This window comes from Lucilia sericata, unplaced genomic scaffold, assembly GCF_015586225.1.
Source record: "Lucilia sericata isolate MDLA Ls3-8-SP2 unplaced genomic scaffold, ASM1558622v1 Contig000083F_arrow, whole genome shotgun sequence".
Classification (NCBI taxonomy): domain Eukaryota; kingdom Metazoa; phylum Arthropoda; class Insecta; order Diptera; family Calliphoridae; genus Lucilia; species Lucilia sericata.
In genome coordinates this window covers 723493-742685 of record NW_023994116.1, presented here as the reverse complement: position 1 = coordinate 742685, position 19193 = coordinate 723493, and the positions used below count along the sequence as shown (strand labels likewise).

Here is a 19193-nt window from a genome sequence, read left to right as displayed (position 1 = left end):
TCTTCATTTACATATATAAAATCTCCTCATCAAGCACTATAAAAAACTATCAATTATCTTTTATATCTTAGGATATATTCGCATTTGAAAATTCTTAATTTCCAATTCATAGATATATAAAACGTCTATCTTGTTCTCTTCACATGTAAAATTAAGGAGGAAATATTTAACATCTCATGGTAAAATTGCAAAATTTTGACAGCAAAAATTAAATAATACATACGTATACGTTATGTATCCAACACAATGATGAATAAACTAAAGGGAGCTAATTTTACCATGAGATCATGACTACATCCCAGGTGGACCCATGAGGTCCAAATTCGAAACTTTTTTATATATTCATAATTTTTTCTACATAGTTAATATAATTTTTTTATTTTTGTTAATCCTCAAATTATGCAGAGAATTATTCAAATGGAAAGTGCTTTTCCAAATTTTTTAATTGTTCTCAAGTGCTCTTAACGGTTAATTTTAGCTTTTTTACTATAAATTCCAATATGGTACACTGAGAATTTACAAATAATGCAAATTTTGGCTTATGGTTAAGATTGCTGCATCTCCATACATTTAAAGTTCCGGATATGCGTTTAATGATGTAGATTTTTTCAAGAATAAGAGATTATGTAATAGACATTAAGACAGAATAATTCGTATTTTTTATAAATTTGCATCAATTACATTCAGCTACTATGGAAAAAGACGTATTAAAAGGATATCAAGATTCTAAGCGCAGGTTTAATGTAATACATACACATGTAGCAATTTGTTTATAAAGAATACATTACTGACGTATACAATGTATAAAATTGGTTATGCGTAATACATACATATGTATATGAATATGTCATCTACAAATTGATTTGTATGAATGGTCAGCTGTCATTGTTAATTTAGAAAAAGATATGAAACATTTGATACATATGTAATATCGAATTAGAGTTGATAACTATTTTTAATGCTTTAATAATATACTCGTGGAATTTATCAAAGTAATCAAAAATTAAGTGGTAGATTAATTATTTTTTGAGTGAGAGTCAACGATATATTTGATATATTTTTTTGAAAAAGGTCAAGCTTACTGCTTTTATTTTACAGAAACAAATTCAATGGATGTTATCTCAGCAAAAAATTTTCAATAATACAAAAAGTATTTATATGGGGAAATTATAACAAATTATGACATCTAAATTTTTTATAAAATAAGCGCGAAATAAAGTAAAAAAATAGTTTTTAAAAATTTAGCGTCAGGTTAAGATACCCCGAAGAAGGGTGCAAATATATCAAAGCTTACATCTTTATTTTTATGTCGACCGACTGGATTTTCAGATGACATAACAAATTTTATATCTATGTCTTGATAATCATCCGAAAAAATTTAATGGCAAAAATCAACTACAAAAATTGTGGATTTTATTAAATATTTAAGATAAAATATCGACACAATGATTTACAGTGCTTATTACGATTTGAAACATTTTCAATATTTTTAGAACATTTATAAAAGAATATTGTTTATTTTTTGTATTTTTTAGTTTTCGCTAAGAATGTTGCTAAGGACCCCTAGGGGACCGTGGACGCCCAATCGGGAACAGTTGGTCTAATATACGTATGAATATTCTGCATACATACATATGTATGTCTACTAACAAGTAAATGTAACTTACAACTTTATATATTTTGTGTCTTTATTATTTTTATTATAATGTATTTCACTTAGAAAAAAATAACAATTTTACTACTTATTAAGTCGTTAATACAATCAAATTGCAAACCTTTTTTCTACACACACAGAAACTAAGCGATTTAAAAGCTAAAGTAATAAAATTGGAAATGTCCACCTTTCTTTTTAAAAAGGAAAGAATTACTAGATGCAAACTGAACCATTAAAAAATTATGACACTCACACATATATACTTACATACATACATATGTACATGCATAAATACATACTAAAAATAAGCACACACCAGCAAACTATAAAATGCTAAAAATAATGACTTCGAGAAGAGAAAAAAACACATTAAATTCATAAAAAAAGGCCATGTGAATGAAGCAGAACTTAGAGTGAATGGCAAAGGCAGCAAATGGACAAGTCCTAATGCCTTACAAAGACTGCCGAAATGAATATTGGCCACATTAAATAAAAAATGTGAACAACCACAGAATATGGTACATGAAAGAAGAAATATGTACTTATGTATGAATGTAGAAGCAAAACAACTACTAACACCGGCAGAATTGTCTTTATTATTTAAACCTGATTTTAAACACTCACAAACACATAGAAATCTATTGATTACGATTGAGTCATCAAAGAAAAGGCAGAAAAATAAGCGAGAACCAAAAGTATCTGAAGAAAAGCAACAGTTATTTTTTATTATTTGGATTAGAAAAAAAATAAAAATTAAAGAAATTCTTAACTACTGATGATGGGTCTACGGCCATACTCGTACTCATAATGATGAAGACCATAAAAACAACAATAATAATAGTCGTTGTTGCTGTTAAAGTAGTAGAAGCAATCACAATGGCTTAATGGTCTGTCCTCTGTGCATGCATATCTTCCTACCCCCTCCAAGCCACAGGACTACTGTCATCAACAGTAACAAGAGTATGGTTTCGATTCTTCTCTCTTACAGAACGAAGAAACAGATGCTGTTAATGGTCTTTGTCATTCCGTTAAATATTTAAATAAAAGAAAAGAGAATAAAAAGGCACAAAAATAACAAAAAGAAACTAACGATTATTTGCATATAACTTCGGTATTTCTTTTTTTAATACCCTTAAAAAAATGCAATAAAAATTTATTTTTCTCTACTTCTTTTGAGCTAAGCAGCCTGGAAATAGTTTAAATGTTTTAATAATTTCATTAGCCTAAAATTAGACTTCAACTTTTTATTACCTTTTTTTTAATTTTCATAAAAGTGTAATAGACATTTTTAAATAATTTAAGCTATGTAGTAATATTATGGATAAAATTTGGCACATATGCATTTTTTGGGCCAAGGTCCTTAGAAAATTGTTAAATCGGTACACTCCACCTAGCCCCCATACAACAGAACGCCCCAAAAAGGAATTTTGAGCCCATAATTATGTAAATATACTTGTATCTCGAGAAAACTTAAACGAAATCTTTTAAGAGCTGCGTAGTTACATAGTGAGATGCAAGGGGCTTAGTAAAAAAATAATATTTTAACTCAAGACTTTGCTTTCTCAGTTAAAATATTTTTTATAGATGGTTTAAGTTTTCTTTTGAATAACAAAACAACAAAAACTTCCATTTTGAAAAAAAATAGGGGAAAATTAAGTGAAAAATATTGAAAAAAAACTATTATTTCATTATAGGACTAGAAAGACCTAAAAGGAAATTGTATAAGCTTTTATCTGAAAGGGAGTATTTTGAAAAAAATAAATTAAAAAAAATTTGGAAAGAATGAAGAAATAGCTATCATTTGGACAATTTTTGTTAGGACCTATGGATGAAAAGTTACACTCATTTGAATAAAACCCTGTATGACAAAAATGTCCAACTTTGACCCCCTCTAAGTCCAGCAGTTCTAGACCGAAATCAAAATCGATTTTTTGAGTTGGATCACTTGACATGAAATTGCATTATGTATGTATAACTTAATAAATAGGGTCTTTCAAGAAATAACTTTGAAATATTTGAACAAATTATGCGATTTTTGATAAAAAATGTGCTTTTTCCTTGAACTATGACCTATATGATATGTTGACAACACTGCCCGTTAACACTTGGTATAGGTACAAGCTGTTACAAATTATCAAGTACGTGAACATGACTTCTGTGTATTGAAACGCAAGTGAGATAATAAAAGCAGAAAAAATAACTTAAGTATTTCTTGTTTTTGTTTTTACAGCCGTGTAATCGTAATTGCTTTGGGAATTAAATGTATATAATGCGTACTAGGATAGTTCAACATGAAATTAGGGATACCTGGGTTTCAATAAATTCTTTAGTATGTTAGAAAATGGAACAAAAAATCCAGATACTTTGTTTCAACGCTTATTTATGTTAACAAAGTTAATAAGTATATGTAGTTGTAACGAGAATTTTAAGCAAATTTTCAGCATCGGATTAACGCCTAAAAAATTTTCAAAGAATCTCGATTTTCAATTCAAACATTATATATCACTATCTCCTTAATAAAATTACATGTTTGTGGGTATATGTATGTATATCTATTACAAAGCCTCAAACATAAGTGTCTTATCTCAACACCTACTTATTGCGTTCACCTTTACACTGACACGCATTATAAGTACTTCAATATCCAATAAAATATTGGAAAGTAAATCCGTGTAAAGACAACAGAATTCAAGTAGGTATACTACATACATGAAAACAAAAAACTAACTTCAATAAGATTACTCACTCCAACCATACACGTAAGTGTTGCCGCTATGTGTGTTTTTCTTGTTTTTAATTTCTTAATCCGAAGAATTGTGATTCGGAAAATTTGGATTCTCACTTAGGATATTCATATATGAGAACAAAAGTTAGAAAAATTATGTTAATATATAAAGTTCTAGTAATATTCTGTTTTAAAAAATATTAATTGGTTCATTTAATTATATTTATAATTGATACAGTTTTTGAGTTTAACGTTTTCTGTCTTGTTAAAAATTATCTGAATTATATAAATTTAACGTTTTTTTTAACGCTTAAATCTATTTAGTTGAAATATTAGAATGATTTGGCAACACTTATTTACGTGTAGTAGTAAGGAGTACATAGATGAGCATTAATTCGATTTAACTTAAAATGTTGATTCCACTGAGAAAAACAACAACTAAAAGGATCGTAGGTGTGTAGGTGTAATAGACATACATGTGAATGTGAGTACATTCTTACTTTTGTTGCATGAACATGTGTATGCTATAAAATAGGCGATTTCCAATTAAAGATACTCACATACAAAGATATGTATGTGAATGTGAGTAGTAGATGTGTATGCCGTTTCCTTTTTATAAATAAAAAGACTGAACGGAAATGAAATATGTATAAAAATGGTAAATGTTTTACTAAATTAAAGTTAAGTGGAAGTTGCAACAAACAACAGAAAAAAGTGCATCATGTACGTGTAGTTGCTACAAGTAAATAATGCAAAAGACAATAATGTAATTACTTTAGAGAATTGCCTTAACATGGTCTTTAGAGTCAGTGAATTTAAAGATCAATTAATGCAAAGGAAATTTGCAAACATAAGTGCATACATATTTATACATAATAACAAACAAGGCAAATTGCTTAAAGAAATTAAACAAATGATGTTTATACCCATCATCAAAAAAGATGGGGGTACATTGAATTTGTCATTCCGTTTGTAACATACAATTACTACCCGGCAAACGTTTTTAACGCTCATTACTGGCTTAAAAATAAAAGTACAACGATGAAACTGACATAAACCATTTTAATAGGAACCCATTACTAAATTGTATGAGGATCGGCCCACAATTGGCCATACACCTCATATTAGACCCCTTTCAGAAAATGACTAACTCTCATCACTGGCTTAAAAATACGAGTATAGCGATGAAGTTCGACCAAAATCTATGTAAAAGAAATTTGTTTACCAAATTTTAAAAGGATCGGTTCATAATTGACCATACCCCCATATAACCCCTCTTATGTATATAAAAATTAGAAAACAATTATTGTTTTTAAAATGTATACTTTTTTAATTTGGATTTCGGTCATTAAAGCCCTATTCCACTTGATGTTAATATGGATTAATATGGATTATAAAATTGAAAATAAATCTAATAAAATTATTAAATTATGCCCCCAAATAGTAGCGAAAATGTATTATTAATCATATTTTCCACCAAACATACTTTTGTATGGAAAATGAAAACCTCACATTTTTCATCAAATAAATACATACATAACACAAAATCAAAGGCTGAAAATCTATGAAAACGCATATTTTCCATCTAAGATGAAACATAAAATTGTCTGTAGAGCTTGTGTCTGTGTAAACGTAAATTTTCTAAAATCAATGTTTACGTGAAAACCCTAAATGAAGTAGCTAAATGAGAATGTAACGAACATCTATGATCACTCAGATTTTCGTTAAAAAGGATTTTTTGATGAGAAACCAGAAATTTAATGTATTTTAATGAAAAATGTTGAAGTATTATTTAAAATTTAGACATGTAAAAGACAACACTTTTTGGTAGTTTTTATTTGAACTTTCAATAACTGTTGAGCATAAATATACTTAAAATTTTGTTAAGAAACAAATCGTAACACATTGATTTGATTTATGTAAAAACGTAAACGTATTAGTTAACAAACTCGCTAAAAAGTTTTTTAATGCTTCTCTAAACTGAAAACAATGTGGTGAACATAATATAGAAAAATAAAATAAACTTTTTCCTCACATAGTGTCTACAAATCTGTTTAAGGGTGAAAAATTACAGACAATATACATATAAGACGGATATAAACGAATTAAAAGTACTTTAAACTTCTTATTAAATGTCAATGTATTTCAATCAATTATTTATTCCCAGAAAAAACTGGGTAATGGCTTTCAATTGTAATTACTTACCTAACAACATACTTTTCAATGACTACCACATATTGTCTGGATTACACAGAAGTAGTCTAATAAGGTCTTACGCATAATGCGTTATATAAATACTTTCTACATCATTAGTCATCTTTGCAACACAGATATAGAAGCTGTGTACGTTTTTTCATGCGATTAACAATGACTACTTTTTCTAGTTACTTGTAATCGTCTGTGGTAAGTACTTGCCTCCAATGACATCACCATGTTAAAATAATGACTTAAAATGTTATTGTGTAAGTAAATTTGAGCATTTTAACTCCTTACATAATAATGAAAGTTTTTACTGGGTTACTACACACAATTTTTATTTATTTCATAACTTTGTCGCTGTTACAATACCTTAAAATATATTCTTATTAAAAATATTATTAATAAACACTACGATGTTCGTCTATACCGAACATTATATGAATGCCAACCGGGAAAATCCGATTCAAAACATACAAATGCCAAACAAACCTTATCAACAAAGAATATATGTGAATATTTTTTTTGTTTCTACGATCAATCCAGCTAAAGGGTTGAAAGGAGGCAAGAACTTACCACGCTCTCTTAGAAATAGGGAGTTACATATAACATTATTTTTAAGTCATTACTACACTTATTCCAAGTAATGCAGACGATATGTAGTAGTCATTGAAAAGTAATTTGTTAAGTATAAGTGATTATCATGTTTTTGCCAGGAATATTTCAATGTGTTACAAACGAAACGGCAAAATCAAAATAGCAACATATTTTTTGATGGTGGGTATAAAAATATATGAAATGTATTTTGTAATCGAAAAAGTTTTACTTTCTATTTTAAAGATTAAACTGTATACATATTGGTTTACACATTATATACGTTTTTAAATACTGATTATATAAAACCGAGAATAACAAGAAGTTTCAACATTATAAATATATGTATACGCGCTTTTGTACGATGTACTTACATACATATGTACATATTTAAAATAAACATCAATAAATTTAGTTTACTCCCTTTTTGCACTGTTTACTGTTGTGAAATAACTACAACATATTTCGTGGATTTCTTTGGTGACCAGCGTCCATAAAAACATTAGTGAAATGTAATATATTTTTTAGAACGACATTTTTGTAAGCTTAAGAATTCGGACTTATTAGTCATCGTTGGTTCATGTACTATACATATGTATATCTATTAATATGGCAGTATACGCTTTCTTTCCGAACACCCATCGTTTCGTTAAGTGTAGTTGAGGAAACTTCTATTTGCAAATCAATGAAAAATAAACAAGTTAGAACGTATAGTCTGACATGGTCGCCCATATGACACCCTACACCAATGAGTATGTTTAAAATGTGGAGTATGTTTAAAGACATAGCTTAATCGACGAAGAAAGTGATTCTGAACCGGTGGGTGTAGAACCAATATTTTTGGGTGTTACAAACATCAGCACAAACGAATAAAACCCTCCCCACTATAGTGGTGTAGGGTATAAAAACAAACAAAATATACAAAACAGCTGCCTACAAGGATTCCCAAACGTTACAGTATTATTTTATATTTACTTTGATTGTGTATGTACTTACGTACATACACATACATACATATATGTGTGGCGCTATAATTGTATTGTTTGAGATATTTTTATAGAAAATTTAGAAAAAAAAACTTTTTATTTCTTCTTGTTATTTCTTCTACATCAAATTTGTGAGAAATTTGTTTAAGAAATAGAAGGGGAAACTTTTAGCCTTGTATTTAATGATTTGGAAATAATTATTGATTTAAAAATAAAATTGTTTAAAAAATGCCCCGAAACATTCTATTACTTTCAAATACTTTCATAATTTATTGAGCGTCCCAGCTATTCGGTGTGTCTGTCCCGAACTAGTGATTTTACCTATAATTTAGAGTTACATCTGGTTATATAATCAGTTACGCCACTAGATATATTAAACTATATTTGAACCTTCAGTTAGAAAAGACAGTTGACTCTGCAATGGATTACTTCTGGTATATTAAACAGTACAGTACATGATCCATGCATGTGCGGATTAGCAATCCTCGCCTAGGACATCTTAACGTTGAATGGAACATGTTTTATCATATATGTATTTGAATAAGTTTTGGATCAGTCCTTGTCCTTTACGAAGTACTCTTAACAAGCGTTTTGGGAGTAGTCTCAAATTTTGCTGGGTGATCCACAAGTAATTTATTTATATATAAAAATATGGTCTAAAAGGAACATATAAAAAATATAAAATTGCTGCGAAGCTCTTTGCTGCGTATGTAGATTGAGGTAAAACAGAATCCTATAACCCAATCTCGACTATACATATATGTATGTATGTTTGTATGTACATATACATATATGTACATTAGGGGTATAGCCAAAATTAGGCTCTATTACCACGTGATAGCCAGTATTGTTCTAATACGAAAACAATTTTCTCAAGACGATTTTGTGCAAAAACCTACCGAGGCAAATCGAATTTCTAAAACTTTTCAGAAAGCATCCATGCTTTTCTTAGTGTAAATGTCATAGGACAAACAATGACACCTAATTATATCAAAAATTACCGATTTTGTATTAATAAATAAAATTTTGTTTAGAATAAATATTGAAAAATTTAAAGCATTTGTCGCTGAAACTTTTATAACACTCGGGAAAAAGTGATATACTCTATGTAAAGTCCGATTTGAAATTTTAAAAAATTTATAACACTAAGTACATTGGAGTGTCCCGAGGAACAGCTTTTCTAAAAAAATTTCATGTATGAATAACTCTCAGTCGATGCGCATTAATGCACTGAACACGAGAAAAATAAAAAATATTTTTTTTTTCGATAACAGCGATTGAAAATTCTGACCCCAGTATAATTTTTGAAAAATAAAATATAGATTTTTTCGAAATGGGTCACAAAAATTCCGAAATTTTCTTCTGATTACGGGAAAAATATTTTAGTTATATAGTTCATTTCAGAATTTTTTGATTTTTTTTTGAAAATTATATGCCCCTTATAAAATACACTAACAAAAATTTTAATTATTTTTACCACGATAATCTCAAAATAACGCAATTTTTGAAACCCATTTCGAAAAGATTGCATAAAATTTGTTTTGAACATATTTTACTAAGATCAAGATTTTCAATCGCATGTAGGGAACTGATGATTTCGTATTTAGTACATTGAAAGGCATCGTTAGAGATGGCATTCCTCCAAAAAAGTAGTCCACGGGTCACCCTAATGTACATGTACACATGTATATACCGTATGTGTGATTATGTTTATTGTATTATTTGTAAGTATGTACTATGTATGAGTAGTTAATATATGGCGCCTTTTTAACCATTCACATAGAAAATAACACAACTGACTGCTTGTTATCCACTTACCAAATTCAATGAATGAGTTTTTAAGTTTAAATAAGCATGTGTTGTGTAATTTTTAAATTACACCGATTGCACGTGGAAGGCCGCATTAAATGGGAGTGTATGAAAATATCCACCGATAAACGTATAAAAACAAAAAGCAATGGAGAAAAAAAATCAATTTTATTTTATACCAAATAAATTGAACATTGAATTTTCAATAAATTTGCATATTTTCATAACAAACAAACTTATTCTTTCCATTTGTCAAAACAAAAAAGTTTAAGTTTAATACGATTTGACAGAAACAACAGTATAGTTCACACACATACATACATACAGACATATGCAAGATTTAATAAATATGGTTTTGGGTTGCAAGAAAAAAATGTTTTCATAAAATTTTAAAATTAAAAAAAGTTTATTATCAAGGACATTGTTAGATTACCATATACTAGGGTATACAGTCGGTTAATAATCGGGTTTTAAAATAATCGAAAATAGCTTCCTATATAAAGGAATAAATTTAACTGGTTTTCTGTTTTAGAGTTTTTTTAATTTGTCCCAAGTTTAAAAACATTGAGTAATGATTTGTTTTAAAAAACTCACAATAGCCTAAGATTGAGTTTGCACTTTTTGAATAATTGAAAAAAAAAAATATTCGGTTTATTCGTAATTCGACGTAAATAAGATTCTCATATTTACAATTTGACATTCACACAACAAAGATGTATACTATTCGTAATAAAAATTTGGGTCGTGAAGGTTTTACATTAATTATTAATTATTGCTAATAAATTAAGTTGTTTTACTTTTATTATTCATGGGCAAACAAACTTACACATTCGCGCATAAAACATTTACAATCTACCAAATTTTTGGTTTAATTTTTGTTGTTGTCTATTTAAATATTTGTTAGTTTATTGATTCAAAGTGCTAAAATAATTGCATTTTTATTGTGTATTTTTCACATAAAAACAATTATGTGGTAATGAACATTTAATTGAGTGTTTGAGCGTTAAGTTCTTTTAACACACAAAACTCATTTACATTTTATATACTATATATGTACGTGGAATGTTGGAAAAGTTTTCTTTAAGTAAATACATATGTACTAAATATCCTGTTCTGCTAAATTTATGAGTAATTTAAGATGGTAATTCATGATCCAAAAAAATATATATGTATATTAATTTACCAACTGTTAATCTTTATAATTTTAGCCTATAAATCCCCAAAAGGAATCTTAACAATTTTGATTGGTGGAACCATGATTTATTTAAATACATGTGTAAATTGAAAACAAAAATAGCTGAAAAGAAATAAAATTATTATACATATTTGTTGCTTTCACGATTAATACAAACAGAAGAAATACTTTGTAAAATTATGTTTTGAAAACTAACCAAGTGTTTACTTTCAACTTTAAAGGTACATTCACATCTATAAAATATTTGAGGAAAATCACGTGACCCTTAAAAATAAATAAGAAATATATCGTCACCTCAAATACAAAATGGCGTAACAACACTTTTAAAAATTTTACTGGAGAGACAAAAAGCTTAATAAAATGAAAGCAAGTATTGTATCCCAGCATTGATAAACACATTTGAATATAACTGTACCGCCAGACATTGTCTATTATGATGTTTTTTGGGACTTTCTGACTTGTGGAAATTACTAATTTCATGTTACACCCTTTTGAGATTTTGCATGTTGAGATAAACAAATCGTGCGTCCTGAATACAGAAGAATATAAAGACTTAAAGGTATAAAAAATTTAATTCTGAATACAGGCAAATCCCGGTATAACGAATGATATAATGTCAGGCCCTTTCGTTAAATCGAAATATTCGTTATATCGGAATTATTTTTTCTAGTAAATTTCTTTATTTAATGGACAAAAAACCATTCAAATTAATGTATGAAATTATTACTTCAAATTTTATTTCAAACAACTATTAACAACGCACACGTATTTCCATTTTGAACATCTGAACGGATTGAAAAATTTGTGAAGGATTTTAGTTTTCTAACAACTTTAATTTCCTGCTATTTCCTTAACCTTATTTTATTATCTAGAAGATAGAATTAAACTCTTTTGAGGAAAAACTGAACTTGAGTCTCATGCTGATAATTTCAAAACCCTGGAATATTGCGCCATATTGGGGTATCGAAATAATTTATTTTGCTGTAAAATTGTATTATTTCAATGTATCCCTTTTAAACACTATTCAAGCTAAATTTACCATTAAATTCACATCTAACAGATTTATGTTTTTTAGATTATAATGTAAGGAATTTTGATAGATAGGTCAGATATGTAGTATAACTAAAATTAGGAATATGGGCGACTTCTTTCATTTTACATTATATTCTAATTGCTCAATCAAGTTTTTGATATTAACAATATAAATATAAAATCAAAAGCTGGATTTTTTAGGTATTTTTTCTTTTTATTCGTTATATCGAGTATAAAATTTCTTAAACGTTCGCTATATAAGGTAGTTATTGTTAAAAATTTGGCTGTTCGTTATATCAGATTTTCGTTAAAGTGAGATTCGTTATACCGGGATTTGCCTGTACTTTATAACTTTAATGAATTTTTATTTATTATTTGCTATTAATCACAAATCAAAGTCAATGTGTTATAAAACTATGTATGAATATGAAAGTCAAGGATTAAACGTTATAAAAAAACGCCAAGACATGTTTTATTTAAGGTTAATAAAAGTTTAAACTCAGTATGACTGATTCTAAAATCCTTGACGTGCACATGGTTGTGGAACTAACAAAAGAGGAATTTATAACGTTGTATTACATATTTCATATTTAAAATTGTTTTACGAATGGAACGAGTATTGCGGGCAAACGTTTTGTTTGTTTGTATTTATTTTTTGCGTTTCATTTGATTTTTATAATAAACTTATACGCTCACATGTGGGTTCAGTAGACCTGAGCTTAAAAATATAAAAAGATTTTTTTATGAACTATCAACGTATCGAAACAAAACACAGAGAGCTACTTGATGCCTGCTTTAAATATAAAATGAACGTTTTTTTCATGGGCAAATCTACTACTATATGGCGTTCCTGTGTAAAACATACCTATTTACAGTAGGGTGGAACAGTTTGTATGGAGGCCAAAAAAGGAATAGATGTTCCGCAATAAAATTAAAAAAAGAATAATATAAATTATTAGTGTTATATGATAGGCCTTTGTATGACGCATTCAAAAAAATGTATTTTATCCAGCTCACCAAATCTTGACGCCAGGACAAACATTTGGAAAAACGGTTTGTTATAAAATAAATAAAATATTCATTTTAGTTGGGAACTTCCGCTACTCTTGTTTCGGGCCACCCTAATTTGTCAATAAACATTTATTTTTATTTCATACTTATACATATTTTCATTTATTTATGAATATGTATATATAAATAAATACGTATTATTAATGTGACTGTCTTTCTGCACACTAAATATTTTCTATCGACATGTCTGAAATCATACAGAATTCTATAAATCTAAAAAATTTCCAATTTTCTCCTGGCAAAGAAATAAAAATAACATTTCCCAGCGATTTGTTTTTGAATACTTGGATAATACTTTCCGAATAAATTAAGATAAAGGTTTAAATAATAACTTTCGGTTTTGTGATACCATCTTTGGGATATAAAAATCTAAAAAACTATTACATGTCAAAGGTGTCCTACTTTGAGCACCTACTGTGCCGCCCCTGGAGCCGTTTAGACGTTCGGTGGGTGTAAAGTATAAGTTTGAACTTGTAAAAGAAATATAAACAATACAATCAAATGTAAAGTAATACGCAATAAGCCGTATAAACGTCATGCAGCCAGCTTACGGCTAAAGCTGCCATATAAATCGACTTAAAAAAAAAACAGTTGAAACAACAAAATTGTTTAAAACAACAAAAGAATCATATACATATGTATATAAATACATGTATACAAACATATGAGACTTTTTCACATCATAAATGTAATCACCAGGGAAACCAAAATATGCAAATGCATGTTTTTCCCCATTACAGAACAATTTAAGAATTTTGGCATCGATTTGTTAGCGCCTATTTTACCCATAAGAGCATAATTCTGCATGATTTGACTTTAGTAGCATATTTGAGACATATTTTCGAGTTCTAATATCATATTTTAGTCTTTTAGTACATCCATACATATTTTGATGTTTAGAGATTTATTTTTTAATTTTTGTATATTTAAATTTTTGCAAAACATGATTTTTTTTTTATTTTATTTTTAAAATTGATTGCCTGGTTTACAATTCTGAAAAAAAAAATCGTTTGTATAGTTGGAAAACGACATATAGTCACATTCATTGCAATAGTTTTTTATTCGATAAAGTATTACATTTTAAATAGGGACATCGGTGTTGTCATAGAATGCAGTAATTACATTCTATGACAACACCGATTAAAATGAAGAAGCTATGAATACAATTGGAAGAAATATGAATGTCAAACATTGTCGTTGGAAATTTGTGTTTTTGGAGAACAAATGCGGATTAATATTACATATTGGTTATTTGAACGTAAAACTAAATCCTATGATTTAACTATGATATGAATCAATTATCAAAAAGAAGTCTTGTAGAATTAATATTGATTATATTTTCTGTCTTTTTAGTATTAAGAAGTATTACAAATGTTATTTTTAGAGCATATTTTCAGTTCTTTACTGCATATTGAATGCGCTTAAAACACTTTTTTGAGCATATTTTTAGTTTCCCTGGTAATCACAGACACACATACACAAAATAAAAAAAACTAATGGTGTAGCACGAAGGAAGTTAAATAAATAAAAAAGCGAACAAAAATATGTATTTAACAATCTTGTTCCTGATTACCGCAAAACCAGAGTATTGCGCGAAATCATTACACATTACATTACATGATTTATTAGAAATAACAAGTATTCTATATTCGGATGTGCCGAATCTTATATATCCTTCACCATAATGTGTTAAACAAAAATAGTCAGTACGTATTTTATTACAAAAATCAAAATAAAAAAGTCCCCTTTTACAGATTTGAATATTTGATTTTATGCTTCTAGATTCAATATTATTAAAAGTGCATTTTGAAGAACAAAAAGTCCCTTTTTATAAGTTCCCATTTACTACGGATTCTACATGATTAATTTATGTTTCTAGGTTGAATATTATAGAATTTTCAAAAAGTACCTTTTGAAGAACGAAAAAGTACCAAAAAGTCCCATTTTATAGGTTATCATTTACTCCGCGACATACATGTTTAATTTCATGTTTTAAGCTAATAACAACACACAATTTTATCTGTAACGTGTTGCTCTTGCTTTGTTTTTAAAAACAAGCAAGTACAAGATCAAAATTTACCATATGATTATGTTTGTTGTTGTTGTTTGTTTATTATTTTTATATCTGCATGCACTAAAAATCAAAATTTTTGACATTTTCAGAGATTGTCTCAGATTTTTGCTCATATCTCCGTTATTTATGGACTGATTTTGTTGATTTTAAATAGCATTCTTCTCGAACGTATTTCTGATAGAATTATGGAAGATTCGGATCTTTCAGATATCTGGGGTCTTCTGAAAACTAATATCAACATACACACAGACTAGACTGTAGACTTGACAATATATTGGTCGATAGATTAGTCACCAAATAGGTATCATCGAATATGAGTTACGAAACCTGGTCGAAAAAATTAAAACTGGCCAACTTTTTATAAGTAAAAAAAATATATTTTGAATTTTCTATAATTTTTAAAGATATTTTTATACCCACCATAAAAAAAGATGGGGGTATATTGATTTTGTAACACATCGAAATATTGATCATAGACCCACAAACGCTAAGACGATCTAGCCATGTCTGTCCATCCGTCCGTCCGTCTGTTGAAAGCACGATAGAGCCCGAACGGAAAGATCTAGAGAGTTGAAATCTTCCACAAATATTTCTTATAGGTACGGTTTATTTGGTATTGGGCAATATCGGACCCCATACGAAAAACAGCTTTAGCAGTCATTACTGTTTTAAAAATGCGAGTATAGCGATGAAATTCGACATAAATAAGTTTCATATCAGCCAAATTTTATGAGGTTCAGTCCGTAAATGACCCTACCCCTCATATACATATGGTCCCCTCCAAAAACTGACTTTAACACCCACTGCTGGTTCAAAAATACCTCGAAAATACCTAGTCGAATATAATACTCTTACTAGTTATATTTTACTATTTCATGTAAATTAAAAATTGTGGTTTTATTAGCGCAACATTGTTTAAAAACTGAAATTTAAAAAGTAATATAGCTTTATATGTATTATAATAAAATAAGCACTCACCTTATTTAACACTTTCCTTTCCGCAAACGACTTCAATTACTCTTTTTTTACAAATTTTGAATTTACTTTTACAAATATTTTTTTTTCTTATTTACAAAATTTTCATTTGCTTTTTCTATTTTCTATTTTTTCTCAACTTTTTAATAGCTCTTTTATCTATTTTAACGACTTTTTTATTTTCTCATTATTTAAGCTTTTTTCTTTAAAAGATCAACATTTTATTTCCTTCAATACATTTGAAAGCTTATTGCTTATTAAATTTTCTTTTATTTCCTCATTTCTTTACGAAACTTATAAAAGCTTTTTTCCTCTTCTTTGCTTCACACAAACCTTTATTCACTTTCCCTTATACCAGCTGTTGCACTTAACACATTCCCCGCACATCCATGCTTATTTATTAACAACGATTGGCCGAACTAAAGCAACACACCGAACGTCACAACATTTACATATATTTTTCCAACCAATTTTCCCACACTATGTACACTAACTTACAGGTCATTTTTTAACATTATTTTTACACAGAAATATTAACAAACATTTAAATTTCATATTTATGCAATATTAACAATTAATTTTCATTTTACCGCATATATTTATTTATTAAACGACAACTAATCACCAAACAACCGAACACTTGCGAAATTTCTAGAAAACTAAAAGAGAAAAATGCAAGTAATGATTCTATTGCTATTGTTGTTGTTGATATTGCTGTCATTATTTGATTTGTACTAAAATGTTTGCATATACATACATAATGTGTTTGTTGTAATTTTATTGTGTTGGGTGGTGGGGAAGAATATTTTAGAATGCGTAAATAGATTAGGAACACAATGTTAAGTAGGAGAGTTTTTAGTAATGGTCAAACGCAATACATTAGTAAAATGTTATTTAGAAAAAGAATAAAGCCAGGGTTGGGGTTTTGTTTTAAAGTAGTTTCTTAAGTGAGTATGAATTGCCTGGAATTTTGTTACGGAAAATTAAAAATAATAATAATAATATTTACACTGTACGTAAAATTTCAACTTTCAAAAAGACACAGAAAAACGCCAAAACACGTGAACTTAATTTTCAGTCGTAGAATCTAGTGGCATACTCCATTTTGAAAAGTTGGATCAAAATCGGGGCATATTGCATTTTAAAGTTTAAACTGTTTCTGAGGTGATTTTTGATTATTTAAATTAAAAAAAAAAAAAACAAAACTCTCACGCATAGAGAACTAAACAAATACATGAAACTAGAGTCCATTTGAATTATTATGCATATACCTATATTTAGTTTTTCATAATTAGTTCGCATGTCTATGAGTGAAAACTTTTTTCAAAATTTAAAAAAAAGAAAAAATCACCTCAAACTTTAAAACGTAATATCTCCCGATTTTGACCCAAATTTTCAAAACGGGGTATGCCACTAGATTCTACGACCCAAAATTAAGTTTAGGTGTCTCGGCGCTTTTCTGTGTCTGTGCCCAATTTTTGTCCTAAATAATCATATTGACACTAAAGTGGCTCCGACAAAATTTGAGGATCTAAACACTCGTTACGCGATATAATGCTTTTTATAGACCTAGATGAGTAGATCATTTTACCATTTTTAGAATCTTCAATATACCCTAAAAATCGGAAGATGTTGTAAAAAAACGCTTTTTGTTGACTAGACAGACCAAAAAAATTATATCTCAAAATTTTCTTAGCCGATTTAATATTTTTCAACGGTTTTGGAAAGAGTTTCACTTATCCTTTTTAAAAAGTATACACACTTTTATATTTTTTACGGAAATGTGTAAAATATTTAAATCTGAATACAAATTTTTATATATTTTTTTTAATTTTTTTACAATTAAAGATAATTTTTGGCCCACACTTTATTTGAAAACATATTTTTTAAATATTTTTTTATTTTAGCCCAGAGATAGAATTTTTTTCGTAAAATCAAAAATTTACCCAATCTCTCTTTCCTGAAGTAAAATATCAACTTAAGATATGCAACACAATAATAAGAAATGAGAGATTTGGTAAATTTTTGATTTTACGAAAAAAATTCTATTTCTGTCAGTTTAAGTTTAAAACATAAGTTTTTACAACTCGATTTTTCATTAAAATAAATTATGTAATTTTATAATTCTGACTTTTTTTCAAATTAATTCATACTACATACATAGAAAAAATTATCAGTAGTTTATTTTCAATTAACATGTTTTTCTCTTTTTTTAGTTTTAATTTAAGCAATTTTTTATTTGTCTTAATTATCTCGTTGTTTAAAACCTAAGTTTACAAATTTGATTAAATTTTTAATTGATTCAATTAGTTTTTTAATTGATTGAAAAAAATTTTCTGGCCAACTTTTCTATTTTAGTTTTTTTTTTTAATATTTTATTTTGAATTCTTATGCTAACAATGTTTATAATTCTTAAATAGTCAATACGATTTTAGGCATATAATATTCAAGTTTCCTGATAATTTATAAAACACTTTATATGTTCAAATTTGATAATAAAGTGATATTTTTTGTAAATGCTCAGCGCATTGTTAAAGGTCAAGCATTCCTTTAACATTGTGAGTAATCAGTTAATAATTTGATTGTTTTAATCATCAACTTAATTGGTTTTTAATACATTTTCTACCAAACAAACTAATTCATTTGATTAATAAATTAATAAAAATTAGATTTTATTTTTATTAAATATTTAATTTATACAATTAATGAATTAATCAATTTTAAATTTTGTCTCAATTATTGATATTAATTGTTCTGATTAATTTGTTATTTGGAAAAAAAAAGTATTTTTTTAATTTTTTTACAAATTTGATAATTGATATCATCATTATGGTGATAGGTGCAAAACTTGCTTGATACAATTATTTTGATAATTGAAACAT

General features: G+C 27.8%; 1 protein-coding gene across 1 annotated transcript in view; it reads right to left on the bottom strand.

Annotated features, from left to right (window-relative positions):
* LOC119599629 overlaps nt 1-16837 on the bottom strand; it is an 82983-nt gene extending 66146 nt beyond the window's left edge. Inside the window, exon 1 of the mRNA XM_037949487.1 lies at nt 16315-16837. The gene's annotated coding sequence lies outside the window, so the exon portion shown is untranslated. The remainder of the gene's footprint in view (nt 1-16314) is intronic.
* Between the last annotated feature and the right edge of the window lie 2356 nt (nt 16838-19193).